Raw genomic sequence first — 18,409 nt, 5'->3', positions numbered from 1 at the left:
CCCAGCTCAAGCTTTATTCGTAGCTCCTCTCAAAAATAAATGAATTATGACTCATTAATAAGTGTTACAGGAATAACAAATACTACCGTGTCCAAGTCCTTCCGGAAAACACACACACACATAAGAGCACTTCATCATCACTCAGACTGGGTCTGGTGCTTAACAAGTCTCAGGGATGAGATGTCCTTTCATCTCTCAGCAGTTTAAGTCTTTTTCAGTAGACACAGGAAACAACAGGTCGTCCCCACCACCTTTATGTTCCTCCTGAGTGACAAGTACTTAAAAGTCTCTCTCTCTCCCTCTCTCCCTCCCTCCCTCCCTCTCTCCCTCCCTCCCTCCCTCTCTCCCTCCCTCCCTCCCTCCCTCCCTCTCTCCCTCCCTCCCTCCCTCTCTCCCTCCTTCCCTCCCTCTCTCCCTCTCTCCCTCTCTCCTCTCTCTCTCTCTCTCTCCCTCCCTCCCTCCCTCTCTCCCTCTCTCCCTCTCTCTCTCTCCCTCCCTCCCTCCCTCTCTCCCTCCCTCCCTCCCTCTCTCCCTCCCTCCCTCCCTCTCTCCCTCTCTCCCTCTCTCTCTCTCTCTCTCTCTCTCTCTCCATCCCTCCCTCCCTCTCTCTCTCTCTCTCTCTCTCCCTCCCTCCCTCCCTCCCTCCCTCCCTCCCTCCCTCTCTCCCTCTCTCCCTCCCTCCCTCCCTCTCTCCCTCTCTCCCTCTCTCCCTCTCTCCCTCTCTCTCTCTCTCTCTCTCTCTCTCCTCCCTCCCTCCCTCCTCTTCCCCTCCCTCCCCTCTCCCTCTCTCCCCTCTCTCTCTCTCTCTCCTCTCTCCTCTCTTCCTCCCTCCCTCTCTCCCTCTCTCCCCATCCCTCTCCTCTCCCTCCTCCCTCCCTCGTCCTCTCTCTCTCTCCCTCCCTCTCTCTCTCCCTCTCTCTCTCTCTCTCTCTCTCTCTCCCTCTCTCTCTCTCTCTCTCTCTCTTCCTCCTTCTGCTTTTGGTGTATTCAAATACATCAGATGTCATGAATCCTGACTTATTAAATAAGAAGGGAATGGTTTACTGTGATCTTATGTTAAGGCCACCTGATGTCAGGGTGAAATGTGAATCAGAAAATCAAGGAGAAAGGACATTTTAAATGCCTCTTGGCACATTCATATTTGAAGGGGGAAAATGTACTTGTTCAAATATTTATGTGGCTGCATTTCTACTTCTATCAAGGGTGATAAATACTGTAAGTGGATTTCCCCACTCTAAGTTTTCCTTGTATGTTTTTGACACATATCTTTCTATCTTGAATTAAAATTTGGCTAAAGTTAAGATAAACATAACCTGAGACTCAAGGTTCAAATTGAGAACTTTAAGTAGAAATTAAAGATTCCAAGCAAACAAGTGTGGACTAACTGGCTCAGTATCTCTCTATAGACACATAATAGGTGATATGTGGAAGAGTTCCTGGTCCCATTCTTTGCACATAGTCCCTGTCTTATAAATGTTCCATAGGTTCTTTTCCCTCTACGGAAGAACTGGCATTAGAGTCACGCAATTCTGTCTTGAGACACTGGCCAGAATTATGATGCCATCAAGTCAGCAAAACAGTAGTATGTTGTGTTAGTCAGTTTCGTGTTACTATAACAAAATACCTGAGAAAACCAACTTGCAGAGACTGAAAGTAAGCTTTAGCTCATCTTTAGCTCACAGTTTGGGAGGTTGAAAGCCATGGCTCCTACATTGGCTAGTTCTGGTAAGGACAGCAGATAGTGGCAGGTCATGGTGGGAGCACTGTAGGAGTGAATTGCTCCCATCTCCAGCGAGGCAACACAGAGAGACAGGAAGGACTAGGGTCCATACATCCCCTTCAAGGGCATGGCCCCAGTGACGTTAGGACCTCCCACGAGGCCTCACCTCCTAAAGGCTCCACCACCTCCCAGTAGTACTGCCCTGGGGACCAGTCCTCTGACACCTGGACACATTCAAGATCCAAACTGTAGCAACTGTCTTCCTTAACTCTCACTGTTTGCCTAGAATCTGGCACCTTTTCCATGCTGGGAACTTTCGGTCCTCCCTGGGATGTGCCACCCTGTTAACCCAAAGTGACAGCAGCCTTGAAAACGGGCCTCTCCTCCCGGGCCTGGCCTCCTCGCCCAGTGCTGCTGATTCCATTCACCAAGCAGGCAACACCCGGAAGACCAAGGAAGGGCACTGCCCATAGCAGAGCATGGTGGCCGCTGGGAACTGTCTCCTGGTGAGCGTGCCCTCTTTCTATCCTGGTGAGCGTGCCTCTCTCTCTACATGACAAACCATCCCCAAATGTAGCAGCTCCACACGCTGACAATCATTTCTCTTTCTCAGCTCTGAGGGGTGACCAGGCGGCTCTCGTGCGGGTCATATTTGCTGTCTCTTGTGTGACTGCAGCCAGATGGCAGCTGAGTCTAGAGTCATCTGGGCACTCAACTCTGGAACGCCGGGCCTCCCTCTCCCTCCAGAGAGTTTCGGGTCCTTGCCTTCCCGCCGGATGACCCCAGCAAGGGAGCTGGACTTCTTAACCTGGCAGTTCTAGGCTCCCAAAGTAGAAAGGGGAGCTGCGTCCTACGGTCTGAATGGCTGTGACCTTCTGAGTTCATCTGCTGAAACCTCATCCTCACTGGGAGAGTTTTAAAAGATGAGGCTTTTGGGAGTCGATTAGTTCCTTTATAACATAGGCTCCAGAGAGCTGCCTCGTCCCTTCCACCTGGCGAGAACACAGAGCGAGGCAGCACCTAGGAACCAGCAGGTCTTTGCGAGACATCTCTTCTGCTGGCTGCTGGATCTTGAACTTCCCAGTCTCCAGAACCATGAGAAATAAATTTATCAGTTAAAAGCCACCCAGGGCGATGGACGGCTCGGGTTCATTACATTGCCACCTTCACAGGATCAGTCAGAAGAGGGGACATGAACCCTTGATGGAGGTCCCGTCAGAGGGAGACAAAGAACTTGCAGCCCTCTTGAATCCACCACAGGACTTGCAAGGGCCTTTCATGGCTCCGGCAGCAGGCGTCCCCTGGTCCTGTGCCTTGTGCTGGGGCTCGCTTCTCGTGCTGAGGCTGATCTTCTGGGTTGACACTGCTGAGGACTTGCTTTCCTGTCTACACCAGCCCACGATTTCAGTGCATCCGCTGCCACTTCTTTACCTCGGAAGGTGGCACGACGTGTGCGGAGGATGTGCTCACGGGTGTGCGCACGTGTCTGCGTGCGCATGTGTGCGGTCACCAGGAAACAGAAAAAATGATCAAAGAAATCACTTGAGAGCTAGGTGACATGTAGGCCCGTCTGAGGATGCCAGTTCTGGGACTTCAAGCTGTCGGCAGAGGTGACGTTTGTTAGATCTGTAAGGGGGAAGAGTGAGTGATGGTGAAGCATTTGAGTCTATAATTAACATGGCTTACTGGTTTCAGGACTGTTTTGAGTGGGGAACATATTGCAAGAGGAAATTCCCATCTCCCCACCCTTTTTATCAAGCCTATTAAGCTAATGATTTTATTTTAACAATGGCTTCCCCACAGCCGGTCTGCCTTGGGTATAGACTGCCAGACATGGTTACTAAACACCCAGAGACTCAGGCAATTATAGAAAATGCTATTTTTAAGTTCTCTTGTATAGTCTCCTGGGCAGTGAGCCGGCTAACATCAGTGCCACAGATTCCGGAAGCTTCTGTTCCCATTAGTGTGAGCCTTCATTCCTTCAGGTACCTCTGGAAGTTTCTGCTCAGGACTTGTCCACCAGCCAGATGCCAAGGGGAGCTGACCTTCACAGGGGTAGGGGATGCTCCTAATTCAAGGAAGGACTCAGGCTTATGCATCAAGACTGCCAAGGCCCCCCCAGTGCTAATTGGAGCCCCCATTCTCTCTCCCTAATAGCTGTTGGGCTATTTGCCGACACACCCGGCCTGGTCCTGCCTGTGCCATGTGTGAGCCAGGTTTCTGTGAAAGGTTCTACCTGAGCCAGGCGAAGGTCGATGTCCTGGGCCAGGTTATTTGTTGCAGTATCACCTCCTTTGGGGATCTTGTCCTCCGTACCTCCCCTCCCGTTGTCCTGGGGATCACACTCAAGCTGCTCGCTCTCCCCACCTCTGCCCCCAAGCCCTCCTGTAGTTTGAGGGTGCACCCCTCCCCCAGAGGCTCTGTGGTCCATGCTGTCACAGTCCCCACCCTCCCTGTCCCTCCTCCACCAAGGCTTTGCTCGCGGATTCCTTCTGCTCTGCCCACATCAGCGTTTCCGTTTTCCACTGGGGTTCAGGCAATTCCCAGCCACCCTGCCCGATCCTACTTAGAGAGCACAGGAGCAGATCAACAGGGTGCAAGTGCAAAAGGGGGCGATCTGGGTGGGAAGGAAGGATCGCTCACTCTGCTCCCCTACCCCACAACTAGCCCCACCCGGTGGACACCCCAGAAACAGTTACCATAATTCCAACAGGAGGGAGTGATTCCCATCAGCCCCATCTTAGCAAGTGGGATGGAAAGATTCCCATGAGGAGGAAGCAAAATCTGCCTTCTCTCGGTGCCCCTGGAGCTACGCAGGAGCGTCAGTCAGCAGGTCAAGCATTGCTCAGACAGTCAGGATGCAAACGTCGACACCTTCCTGGAACTTACTTCCTACAGACTGAAGACTCCACCTTCCCTCTCTCACCCACAAATAGGGCATCTGTCAGGGCAGCTACCAACCCAAAAAAGTACCTTTCATCAAACTAGAGACCGGGGGAGTTTCTTTTGGGCAGACTCAGCCCCCAGTTCAGGTGCGGAGTTGGATTTCAGTGCCCCTCTCTCCTGCTCCTCTGGGTGCCTACCTATGGAGAATATTCTCCCCTGCCGAACTCAAACAGCTATGGCCTGGATGTCATGTGGTCTAACACAACTTTCCATTTTTGAATGTATTATACCTTGTTCCAGAGAGGACTTGAGGCAATTTAGATTAGAATACAAATTAAAAGGTTATACATAAGTAAAAATCAGATTTTTTGTTTTTAAACAAGGGAAAGTCAGATCTACAGGTGGGAGTGGTGGTTCTTAGTCACATTAGCATATTGGAATCACTCAGGTATCTAAAATCAAGATGTCTAGATCCCACGCCTCTGGAAATTCTGACTTAGCCTGGGCTGTGACTTGGGCATTGGGATTTTTAAAAGCTGCCTAAGTGATTCTAACCCAGTTGAGAAACACTGGCCTAAGCATAAGCCTATCATTATTTCAATGGAAATACAAACTTTATTCTGGGCTTCCCAGTAGGTAAAGCAAAAAGGGAAATCTGCTGAGTTTCATAATACACATTGTCTCCAAAATGGAAAACCTTTTTCTGCCTCTCAAATCTGAAGGACATCACTAAAATGTTTATTCTTCTGATGTTTTCTCTACAGCTGTGTGTGAGAGAGTGGTCCTTGTGTGACTTACATGCCTTTGTCTATCGCCTCCCTTTTATACACGTGGATATGATCTTTGCTGTTTTGCAACTTGCTTTCCTTTTAACCAGCACATCATCACATTCAGATTTTACTACAAAGCTTGGCGGACTTGATTTCAGACTACCTGGAAGACCCGGAAGAGAATAGAGGGTAAGTTTTCAGAAAAATAACACTGCCGTTTCTACCTTTGGAAATGATAAACTGAGCTCCCTGCTCCTTCTCATCTTCTCTTGGCACTTCTGCCCTCTCGAAAGCATTAGTAAGCCTCAGAACAGAGGGTTCCAGAAAGCCAGGGTTGATCAACAGGCGACAGCTCTACAAAGGGCTTGCAGAACCTCTGTTATGGACCAGGGATGCTGATGGTGGTCATGTCAGAGTTGGTCCTGTCTCAGGACAAAACTGGACTCATGACCTATAACTGATACTCTAGAGTTAGAAGCCATGAGTCTCTGGATGCACCTGTGAGACTCAGTCAGAAAGACATCCACTGGCAAGATCCCTTGTTGAGATGAGTGATGGCAGAAGTAGTGGCCAGATGGCACCATAGCTACCATCGAGGCCCCAAGAGAGGCGGGAGAGAGAACAGAACACACCCGCTCTTGATCCAGTGGCTCCATGTCCCCGTGTAGGTGGACAATGCCCTCTTCACTCTCCCTCTGGAGTTGGGGAGAGCTGCCTTGCCAGCTGCCCAGCTGAACCTCCAGCCAGAATAGCGCTGGCCTCTCGAACGTCACTCAGCCTGCTTTATGTGAAGACCAGAAGGTTCCCCGGAACAGCCCCTGTGCCTGTGGCCTGCCTGCAGCTTTGTGCTTATCATTTTTCAAAGAGTCCACATAGGTCTGGAACAGAAAATGGAGCTATCCCTATACTGTGGTTTGGATGTGAGGTGTCCCCAAAAAGCTCACGTGTGAGAAAATCTAGGAAGGTTCAGAGGAGAAATGATTGGATTGTGGGAGTCTTAACCTAATCAGTGAGTTAATCCCTGAGGGGATTATTTGAATGGTGATTGGAGGCAGGAGGGGTGTGGCTGGAGGGAGAGGTTCACTGGGGGCGTGGCTATGGGTGTATATTTTGTATCTGGAGAGTGGAGTCCCTCTCTCTCTCCCTGCTTTCTGATGATGTGGGCTGCTTCCCTCTGCCACATTCTTCCGCCATGATGTTCGGTTTCACCTCAAGCACCTGAGGAATGGAGCCAACCTTCTATGGACTAAGACCTATGAAACCATGAGCCCCCAAATCAACTCTTCCTCCTCTCGGTAGTGCCGGTCAGGTCATGTAGTCACACCAGCCAAAAGCTAACTAAAACACCCTAGACTGTGGCAAGATTTCAAAGCATCCCTACAATGAGGATAGAAAAGCTGACTGGCCTCCGTGCTGCGGGAAGGTGAGCTCCACTCGGGTGGGGCTCCTGCTTTGTCCATCCTCCTGGCAATTGGTAAGAGGCCGAAATGCTTCCAGAACTGTTAGCAGTCACTGTCCTGAGCAAGGCCCCATGATGACCAACCACTCCCAGAAAGGGTTAGTGCTGGCCCCCCAGCCGGTCGCCTGACCCTTATCGTTCTGGGACTCATTCCCAGCATCCCGCAGCTGTTGATGTCCTGCCAATCTGTCCTGCTGCTGCCCAAGCATCTGAAGCTGTGTCTGGCACATGGAAGATCCTGCATATATATTTACTGAGTGAATGGATGTGGGCACAAGCATATCCTGGCTACCTTTTGGTAAATAGGCCATGGGGGTGAGCCAGGTCCTGGCTGGAGGCCTGGCTGCTCCGCGGAGGCAAGGAGCTGAGCCTGGAAGCTTCGTTTACTCTCAAGGACGAGAGAGAGTATCTTGCTTGGACCACAGAACTCTGGGGAGCAGCCCTGGCACCCCAAGGAGTGCCGGGCTCTGCCTTCCTTCATCTCAGGGTCTGGGGGCAGTTGGGCAGCCGTCATAAGATTCCAAGTTGCTCCCCAAACCCCTCCGAGGCCAAGCTGGGGATGAGAGGCAGTGCTGACAACGTACTAATAATGGAGAACGGCTGATGCTGACATCCCATCTGATTAGGTAAAGTTCACCCTGTGAACCCTGATGTTTGCCAGGAAATGGGAAGGATGTCAGCCCCTTAACCCCCCACCTTTTCTCGAGTTTTTCTTTTTAAAAAACACATCCAGAAGTGTTTTAATGGCTGTTGAAGGAAATTATTGCCACGGCAATCAGGGCTCTCTGTGTGAAACGCCTTCCACAGTCTGCGGCCTCCCTCGTGAAGCAGGAGGGACATTTGGATATTAAAATGCCACTGAGCTACATCTGCCGACAAGCAGCCACTAATCATCTCTTAAGGCAGCAGGGGACAGACCCCAGGTCCTCAACTCACCAATACCTTCCTTAGGCGGGCTGTGGCCAGATGGTGGTTTCTTAGGCAAGGACAACAGAGAAGGAGGAATAAAGGGGAGGAAAAGGGTCTGGCAAGAGGCCAGCACAGAAAGAACCACTGGCTCGTCCTCTGCGCTCCAAGTGAGGACAGACCTGCATGCCTGGCGTCCCGAGGTCCAATTTTCAGTTAAGTGGTGCCTCACATGGCCGGCTCACTTGCAATTACATCCGGAGGCTAGAAATTCTTTTTAAAAAATGAAACAAAGTGCTTCTGAAAGTTGATCAGCTACAATATGCTGGACTGGGGCGACAACGTCTCTGGCCCCCCTGGATCCTCTCTCCTGCTTTTCGACCCTCCTCTGAACCCCGAAGCTGACCTACCTGCAGGGCTGGCTTAACCCCAGCCTTCCTCTGGAGTTCAGCCTTGCGGAGGCAGCAGGAGTTAGGAGGAGGGGCAGAGGGAGGCTGGGGTATTGATTCCTCAGCTCACGCCCTATGGAGACCGCCAGGGTGGCTTACCTCGGGGCATCAGCCTCTGTGCCTACTGGGTGACTCTCTCTGTCATGCCTCCTGGACGTTACACGGGCTCCGGATTCTGACATCTGCTGTCTTCTCTCCTTTCAGAGTTATGAGAAGTGATGGCCACTTCCCCACCCCACACACCATTGCTGTGCAGGTATCGCACTGTCCCTGTGAGTCTCGCATCCCCAGCCGGCCACACCTTTGCAAACGGTCTCTTTATTTTGCTCTCTTCCAGTCACCCAGTCAGCCTGTGCCATCTGTTTCCTCCCTGGCTGTGGCTGGCACACAGGTGCATGCAGGTCTTTCTGTACCTTCTCAAAGCCCTTCACACCAATCCTGCATCCTCATCTTTACGGAGAGGATGCCACCTGACTCCCCCAAGGTCACTCAGTTGAATTTGTGACTTGAGGCACCAGGGGCACTTCAGTCTCTCTCACGTTTAGGCCCTGATTCCTGCTTCATAGGTTCTTTTAGACTTCATAGACATCTCCAAATCCTGACCTCAATCTTTTCTCGGCTCTGTTTTATGAACTAAAATTTGCTTACTGTTCTTTTTATTGAAGCACTTTAACATCTATTCATTTGAACCTCAGAACACGGATTTACTTAGATCCATATCATTCCAAGACATACCAAGAACCTACCTTGCTGATTAAAATATATCCAGCAGGGATCTGCCAGTAGGAAACTGGTAGCCTTGTCCATGCTTCAGTGTATGGCATGCAGTGAATACTCAGTGATGTCATGTGGAGGTGTGGCACTGTCCCAGCACGTGGAGCCAACATTATGGCTTGAGCTATATCATGAGGTCATTTCATTTGGTTGGCAATCTGCTCATCTTATTAATACAGGGCATAACCCTTCTCACTAGGGTAAACCTTTCCTTCCTAATAAAACAATCCTAATGTACAGTGGTTGAAGAAGATGGTTTTTATTTTCTCTCTTATATAAGCATCTGATTTGACCATTCCAGGCCAGCAGGTCACTCTGCTCCTTTCAACCCTCAGGATGCCTGGTACCTTCCATCTCACCTCTGTATCTCCTGAGGCAATGAGATACATATAGTGGATGGCAGACAACTAAGTACCAATCCACAAACTCCTTGGTAACAGTCCACCATGAGTTGAATTGTGACATTGAGAGTAAGCTTTCCTACCCTTTTACCACAATTTGACATTCCCATGACATCCAAGCACATGACCAAGGAACTCATCTCATTGAACAGGCTGTAGGTCAAAAGCTGGTCCAGGATAGAACGGGGTTGAAGTGAAGTGGAAATCTAGTTCTTCCACACAGATAGATTAAGATGCACTGCCCTTTGACCTATTACTCTATCTATCAATTCTTAGCAAGAAAAGGGAAGGGAATGTGTAAGAGACATACCTCATGTCTTAAAGATGCAGTTGAGGAGTGACTCACTTGTCTTGCATTCATAATACCTGATGAGAACTTTTCAATATGGCCACCACCATGAACACAGGGGATGTTGGGAAATGTAGTCTCTAACTGAGCAGCACACATCCAGCCTGACTATTATCACAGAAGATGAGGAGAATGGATTTTGGTGGATTATCAGCACTTTCGTCACATAATTCTTCCTTATCACCCATTCCTGAGTACTGTCTACCACACTCAAAATTAATCCCATCATTTCTACAAGCAAGCTTTCCCAGCAGTGTTTCCTGCACACCCTGAGCACCCAGTTAGGATAGAGTAGGAACAATACTGGACCAGCATCTAAAGACCTGCTTTCTAGTCCTTTCTATGCCACAAAGTAGCTCTGGGGCCTGGAGGAGGTTGCTTCCCCTCTGTACTTCAGACACAGGGATTTCCTTTCTCAGCCATTCTCCCATGACAATCAGGAATAGCGATATTAATCAGGAAAAATAGTTGTTGGCCCAGCACTTCATACGTCAATAGAAAGAGCTGCAATGGTTTGGATAAGTGTCTCCAAGGGCCCATGTGTGTCCTGGGCCACAGCTGGGATTTCTAGGGAGCTGGTAAAAACATTAAGAGGTGGTACCTGGTGGGAAGGCCTTCTGGTCACTGGGAGCATGCCCTCAAAGGGGACTGTGGAACCCCAGTCCCTCTTATTCCTCTCTCCTTTGTGTCTGGGGCAGGAAGTGAATGTCTTTCCTGCACCTTGTGTTCCCACCAAGATGTGCTGCCACAGGCCCAAAGCCACAAGGGTCGTGGACTGAAACCTTCAAAACTGAGTCCAAATAAACCTTTTTCTTTATAAGTTCATTTATCTCAGGCATTGTGAAAGTAATGGAAAGCTAACTCACATAAGAGCTAACATTTATTGAGTGTTTGCTATGTTCCAGGCACTAAGTGTGTTACATGTGTTAATCCATTTAACCTTCACAACAAGCCTATGCAAGAGATACCATTACTCTCTTCATTCCCTGCCTGAAAAGAAGTGAGGTGCAGAGCAGGGAAGTAACTTGCCTAGAGTTACCAGAGTCCAAGTTCATAGTCACTGTTAATGCTGCTTCCTTAATAGATAAGTAGAAAGTTTTCGGAATATTACTTGAACTTCTCGTCCTGAATTTATGGGCCAGTCTGTCCATTTTCCTGTGCAACAAAAAGAATTCCTTCTGGGACGGGAACTACTTATTTTCCATTCTCTTACCCCCTGAAACCTTCCCCAGCTGGTATTTTTACATAAAAGGAGTTCACTGAATTTGTGTGGATTCACAACAATACATTTTGATTGCATATACTGTGCTCTTGTGGAAATGACATCCATAGGCCTTCACCATACCTGGATTCAAATCCCCTTTCTCCTAGATACTAGCTGTGCTGAATTGAGCAAATTATTTATCCGTCTAACTTCACGGAGCATCCTAGCTCTCATCATTAAGACGAATACAATAAAGAGAAAAGGTATAGTTCTAGGTGCCAAGGTTGTCCCCAGCAGCTGCTTTGACCTCTTACGCGATGGAGTCACACACAACACTGAGGAATATATCACCAATCCACGCCCGCCCCAGCAGAAACTGGTGTGGCTGTGGAAGGGAAGGACTGAGGTCAAAGCTAGGCTGCTTCCTGTGAGCTGCTCCACAGAGTGATTTGAGTGAAGGTCCCACTGAGAAGCCAACACATTAATAAGCCCTCAGGTAAACCCAGAGCTGAGAAGTCATATTTGCTCTTTGTAAAGTTACTTGGAACTCGACTGGGAAAGAAGCGAGGAAAAGAGGGGACGAGGCAAAGAGGAGCAGTGAGGGGTTTGGAAGAGAAAGGGCTTAGCAAAGGGCTGGGAGGAGAACGGGCACAAGACAGGAGTCCTCTGGTTGGGAAGCACTGAGTCCATGTCAACAGAGGAACATGTGAGGTTTAGCTTCTTTCCATACATATGGTGTATCCCCGCTTCAACATGCAGAACCCTCAGTAAAGTCTTCTACATACAAATAATAATGTTAATAACACATGGTGGATGGCAGTTCCTCTCTGGGGTCATGTGATCAGGGACAGAGCAGCGGTGGGGGAGTGAGGAAATCTTCAGTGATTTGGAAAAGCTTGAATCAGGAGAGAACAGAAAAACATAAGCCGCTGCCTTCCCTCCCCTAAGACCCCAGAGGGATAGGAAGAGCCATAGCTGGCTGCAGCAGTCTGTGGGCAGCAGTGAGTCGATTTAATTTGAATCTCCAAGGGCAGGGGGCTCTGCTGACATCTTGGGTACAAGGAAAAGCTAACATCCAAGCGTCCTATCTAAAACTCTTAGCAGCCTGTAGGCACGGGTACCAGCCACCAGAACTGGACACTGGCTGGACACCATCGCAGCAATACGACACATCTCAGCTGCTGAGGCTCACCCCCTTATGGGAGCAAAAACAGCAGAAATGCAACAACATGTGTGAAACTTAACATGTCAAATCTGACGTGTAGTTTTAAGAACGGTGTGACTCTGCATCATGTGTAGCCAGAGGAATGAGAAGTTGGCTCCACTTGTGTACAATGAGTTGAAATGCATTCTGCTGTCATGTGCAACTAATCAGAACAAATTAAAAAGAAGAAGGAGGAGGGGGAAGGGGAGGAGGAGAAGAAAAGGGCCATCAGGTTTGGGTCATTTGGGGGAGATGGACTAGGAGAGAGCAAGCAACACTTTGATTGCATTTTAGAGCAGGGGAAAGGGAGGAGGTGAAGACCCTGGGGAGGAGATGGCCTTCCTTCTCTGAACCTCTCCACTCCCAATGGGACAGCAGAGCCAGGCTGGGCTCCCGTAGGACGAGGAAAGAAACCAGATGCTTGGGTTGTGTGCACTTCCCAAAGGAATTTTATGGTGGTAAGATTGATCTTAAGAAATCCAAAATAGTTTAGGTAAAAAAGGAAGATTTATCGACTCCCATAAATTAAAAATACCAAGGGTTAACGAAGTTCTCAGACTCAGTAGGATTCACGGACTCCAGCCACGTCTCTGGCCTCTGGGCTCCACTACCCTCCATTCTGGCTTTGTCCTAGGACTGGTGTGGTGCCGAGATGGCTGCGAATCACTCAGCTCACATACTTCATGTTACCGCCAGTAGCCCATCTCTGAACCAATCGTGGAGGCCAAGGAACTAAACATACTGATAGACTTTGGCCTTTTCTTGTACTTATTTCCCCTCTGACATCACATCATCCTAGACTTCCGCTTGCCAATTCCATCCCAGTCATATGGGTCTCCTTGTTCTTCAAACATTCCAAGCAAGCTCCACCCCAGGGCCTTTGCCCTTACTCTTCCCTCAGAACTCTGTGTGGCTCCCTTCCACACCTCATACAGCTCTTTGCTCAAATGTCCCCTTCCCAGGGAGGACTACTGTACTTGGAATGGAACTCACATTGATGCACATACTCATGCTCCCTATTGCTGCCGTCCATCAGATTTTATCCAGAGCGCTATAACCAAAGAAATAGATAAATCGTATGTCAGTCTTCCCCTCGCACCAGTGCAAAGCCAATTCCATGAGACCAAAGCCTTTCGACTCTCCTGCTCACTGCTCTATCCCCAGGCCCTAGACGTATGTCTGGCCCATCACAAGTGCTCAATAAATCACCAAGTGAATGAATAATAAGGCCACAGTCTCCAGACCTGGGAGGTGAATGGGCCCCACTCAAAAGCCAGTGATTAAGGTCAAGGACAAGCAGTGCCCTGGGTACTTGACGAGAGGTTTGACTGGCACCTTGTCCTCCAAGACAGAGGTCCAGGCTCCTCCCTCTCTGCAGCACACACAATCCTTTCCTCTCGGGCTTTTCCCTCTGAGTCACCACCGGAGCTTCCTGAAGCAATTCCCCTGTTAACGCAGCACCTCTGGACACCCACCCGCTCCTCCCAGTCCCAGTCCCAGACCAGCCCTGGGAGCAGGCTGGCCCTGGGTCCTCCTATCGCCCAGCAGGGCCGGTTGCACTGGGATGTTTCCGCTTTGCCCGGTCAGCCCCAACAGCCCTGTTCCCTCCTCCCCTCCACCCCATGTCCCTTTGTGTCTTTTTACATGACGATCAATAGCGGCCAGGCTTTGGGGATATTATCAGAGTCCTGATTGCGACCTCTAACATTATAATCCGCAGGGTTGCGAGGAGCATTAGTACATCTCGGATAAATTAATTCAGTGTATAAGTAAGCGCTTTGAAGCAGGCACATCGCTCGGCTTTTGAAGCTTAAGCCCTGTTTAGATTACTTGATTAAAGTGGGTCCAAAGCTTCAGCGATCAATATATTTTGCTTAAGAGCAGTGTTGCTACAGAAGCAGATTTAATTGCGTTGTCCGTGGTGCCTGTGTTGCGGGTAGCTCTTTAGAATATAATGAGATATTACAGAGTCAGAAACCAAGAGCGGGAGCCGGGAAGAGGGACAGTCATTCAAGTTACCACCCTGGGAACGTAGGGGACCCATATATGCAGGATGTGTGCATAAATAATCCTCGAAAAAGAGAAATTGGAAAAAATAAAGATGGCGATCACTGCTTATAAAACCTTGGCACGGGCGACAGTCATCTGGCTATTTTGAGGGTGGATTCCTGGGTTGGGACCGAGGGAATCTATCAGGTCCTAATACTGTGACATGTTGAGGATTACAGACTGGCACTTCATCAAAGTCATCATGGTAATGAGGGGGTTGACCTGCCCGTCCCCACAAGGCAGCAGACATGTGATGGACATCTCTAGTATCAGGGACAGCCCAGCAGGGGACTGGACAGGGGTCCAGCGAGGCCGGGAAGACAGGAAGAAACACAACAACAGGCCTCTGAGCTTCTGTTCCAGAGTGCAATGTTTTTATATTTTATTTTGCTTAATGGCTAAAGCAATGCTATTCCACAGAGGCCACTGTGACCATCTTCCAGGGGTGGGCTGGCTGGGAAGGAGGTGAAGTCAGGGCTGAGGTGATGGTTCAATGGTGGAGTACTTGCCTAGCACGTTCTACAAATAAATAAGTAAATAAGTAAAATAAAATTTCATCAACAACTTTAATTTTTTTTTTTTTAAAGAACTTGGGTTCTCTACTCTCAAAGCCATTCTTTCTCAGCTTGGATCTCCATTCTGTCCCTCACGACCCTCATAAACATTTGCACGTCATTGAAGCAATTAGAGGCATAGTTTCTCTGCCTGTGTGAGGAGGGAGATCCTAAAGTCTTCTCTGAATCAAAATCTTGGGTCTGGAACACTCTGGGAGTCAGGCAACCAGCTTCGGTCTTTGCCCCATCCACCAGCCACGTGACGGGCTGTCACTTCACACTCTGCTGTTGGCCCCTTGGTGGCAGTGGAAATGATGCCCACATGACTTTGGGGCAGCACCAGATGAAATTCAGACAAAGGAGACCTCTGACTAGTTGCAAATGCCACGCTCAAGAATCTTATTGAAAATGTTCCGATCAGATGAGCCCAAATCTCCTTTCCTTTAAAGGAGCAGGAAACTGTGACATCATGCCAACCCAGGGGATGTTCCACGACAGAATCCAAAGACCAGCCAGTCGTGGGAAAGGAGCCCACGACCACCACTGTGGCAGCTTCCTCCATCTCAGGGATTCTCTGTCCTCCAAGAGTCCTAGAAAGTTCACACTTCAGTTCTGAAAGCTCTGTGTGAAACCTGGAGACTCTTGTGCCTTTTCCTAAGATAAGCCCAAATGCCTTAGGGACTGGGAAAGGAGGAGGACAGGAGGGGAAAGACCACCAATAAGTAGCTGACGAGAGCAGGCTTCCCAGCCTCTTCCCACGGAGGCTGTCTGGATACCAGACACACCCTTCCCTTCACAGCTGAGGCAGCCGATAGAACGCGGGGGCTCCAGAAGCCTCCATCCCTTAAGTTTCCATGTGAAATATTTTTATTTATGTTACAACAACATGACACAGTGCCATATGCCCATGAATCAGACCCAGTGTAGAGTCTGCAGATTCGCCTCCCAGAGGAGCCGAACTGAGAACAGGCTTGAGGAAAGCCAGTGGAGGACACACGCCGAGAAGCAGGCAAGGGGCCCGCGGCACGTGTCTCTTGGCTTCTCTGGAGGGTATAGCAAAGCACGCCGGTGTTTCCTGGGACCTCATTTACTCTCATTCAGTGTCTGAAGCACATTTATTTTGACCTTCAAACATCTGAGTCCCCTTCCAGGGTTGGGGACACTCACCACTGTTTTGAATATCTGTGGGTGGGCAGTACCAAGGCTTCTTACTCTGAGATTGGCTGAGACTGACAGTCTTACCCAGCTGCCCTTGCAGCTGGGACATGGGTACATGACATCAGATCTGCTCGTCAGAGGGACCCAACAATACTTCAAATCCAGGTCTAGCAACAGGAGGAAGCAAAGAGAGCAGAAGATGCAGCAAGGGGGTGACAAGGGGGAGATGGCGTCTGGGGCTCGGGGGTGTCAGTTGTGCCACTCTTGGGCATGGTGCTCAGCAGTGGTAACGGGTTGTCCTCCAAGCCAGTTCTGCAGCAGGACTGGGGTGCTCCCGTGTTGTGCCACAGCCAGCCCTCTAGCCTCTCCACCAAGTCTGTGAGCTCCCCTTTAATGTATCTCACTGTGGTTTGATGTATCGCCCAAAGATGGTGTGTTGAAAACTTAGTGCCAATGCAACCCCATTGGGAGGTGGGGCCTAAGGAGAGGTGATTGGGTCACTAGGTTCTGCTGTCAGGAATGCATTAGCGTGGTGATCACAGGAGCAGGTTCGTTGTCTCCAGAGTGCGTTGTTCTAAGACTGAGTCCAACCCCACCTTTGATCTCTGTCCCTCTGTCCCAGGATTCTTTGTCTTTCTATCTTCTACTATGGAATGACACAGAAGAAGGCCCTCCCCAAATGTAGCCCCTCCATCTTGAACTTTCCTGGCTTTCAGCACCCTAAAAATGAGTACATCCCTATTCACTATGAATTGCCCAGGCTTGGGTATTCTATTATAGCAGCACAGAATGGACCAAGACACATTCCTTTGGTTTATACTTCTGCGGCTTCCTCTTAGCAGTGCCAGCAGATGCAGAGCAGAAGTCGGAAAACTGGGATTAAGTTCTGGATCCACTTGATCTCAGTGAGAGGGAGCAGTTGGGCTCTGCAAGCTGCGTCTCCTCCAATTCCGGTGTCCCATGACAGGTGAGGAAAACCTCAGCTCGGGGCAGCCTCCAGGTGGCCACTCAAGGCTCAGTGAGAGCTCTGCTCCCTGGTGAAGTTACTGACCTCATAAAGCCTTGGTTTCCTCCTCTTTTAAAATGGAACCAATAGGAGTACCTGTGACATCAAATTCAGTGAGGATCATAGGAGATAATCATGGAAAAAACCTAATAAATACCAAGTCCATATCAGCACAAGAATGGATTTACACAAAGAGATATCCTGAACATTCTTCCTAAAGCAAGCTCCTGTGAAATGTGTTAGGATTTCAAACTTACCTAAACCAATAACAAGCATGCTGCCCACCTGGCATTTAAGGTGCACTCTGAGGCTGGTAGCAATTTTTCATGTTTTTTACCTCTTTTGAGTCTTTTGTCCACCCTGTTTCAGGATGCTATAACAAAACACCTTCGAAGTGGCAACTTATACACAACAGAAATTCATTTCTCATGATTTTTCTAGGCTGGGAGATCTGAGATCAAGGCACCAGTAGGTTTGGTGTCTGGTGGGAGCCCATTTCCTGTTCATAGATGTGCCTTCTGTGTTCATACATGGTGAAAAGGACAAAGGAGCTCCCCTGAGCCTGGTTTTGTAAAAAAAATTTAACAGCACTAATCTGATTCACAAGGGGTCGCTTTCATGATTCAATCACCTACCAAAGGCTTCCACCTCCTTATACCATCCTCTTGGTCAGGTAATGATTTTGACACGTAAATTTTGAGGGGACACAGCATTCAGACCGTAGCATGCCCTATGCAGAGTAGTTCTGTTTTGGAAAGCGGAAAGCCAGGGCTTAGAAAAAAGTGACTCACTCCACAGTCAACTAACTTGGAAGGGTAGAGCACGATTAGAAACGCAGGTGTCTTTATACTGAAATTTCCTACCCATCTCTGCCAAGGTGTGGGTCCCAAACAAGTGAAATTATTTTTTTGCTGCCCAATGTTTTCCTACAGCCCCTGGCATCCAGTCATAGCTGAAAGCGACTCCATTCCTGGACTTCCCAGCCTGTGAGCAGGCAATTCCCTGGGTTTACTCAGTTAATTTGAGTTGGTGTTTGTCACTTGCCACCAACAGCTCCAACAGGTACAGAATTACCACCATTAATATTGTCTCATATCTCCTCCATTCGACAGCCATGCACAGAGTTATTGTGATATGCCAGGGACAGTGACATGACCCTGGAGACCGAGGTGATGAATTGGGCAGAGTCCCTGCCTTCAGAATGCAGCCATCCCATGAACAGGGGGTTGACAGGTGCTCCTGTTTCTGTTTTCTAGACTTGGAAACCTAGACTCAGAGAGACTGAAGGACTTTGCTCAGGGTCACAGCTTTTTAGTGGCAGAACCAAGGGAAGAACCCAACAGAGAACATTAACTCCCCACTGGAGTCCACAGCTGATGGAGGGGCACAACTCCAACTCTAGTCTCCAGGGTTGTCTCTCCCCTTAGGAATCCAATAATGGCTGAAAGAGTAAATAAGTTCCAGAAGGGCTGAGAGGAGCTCACATGAATGACGAAGCCAGAATGAGTTATTATGGAGCA

Source organism: Sciurus vulgaris (genome assembly GCF_902686455.1).
Source record: "Sciurus vulgaris genome assembly, chromosome: 2".
Classification (NCBI taxonomy): Eukaryota; Metazoa; Chordata; class Mammalia; order Rodentia; family Sciuridae; genus Sciurus; species Sciurus vulgaris.
This window is presented reverse-complemented; position numbering follows the sequence as displayed.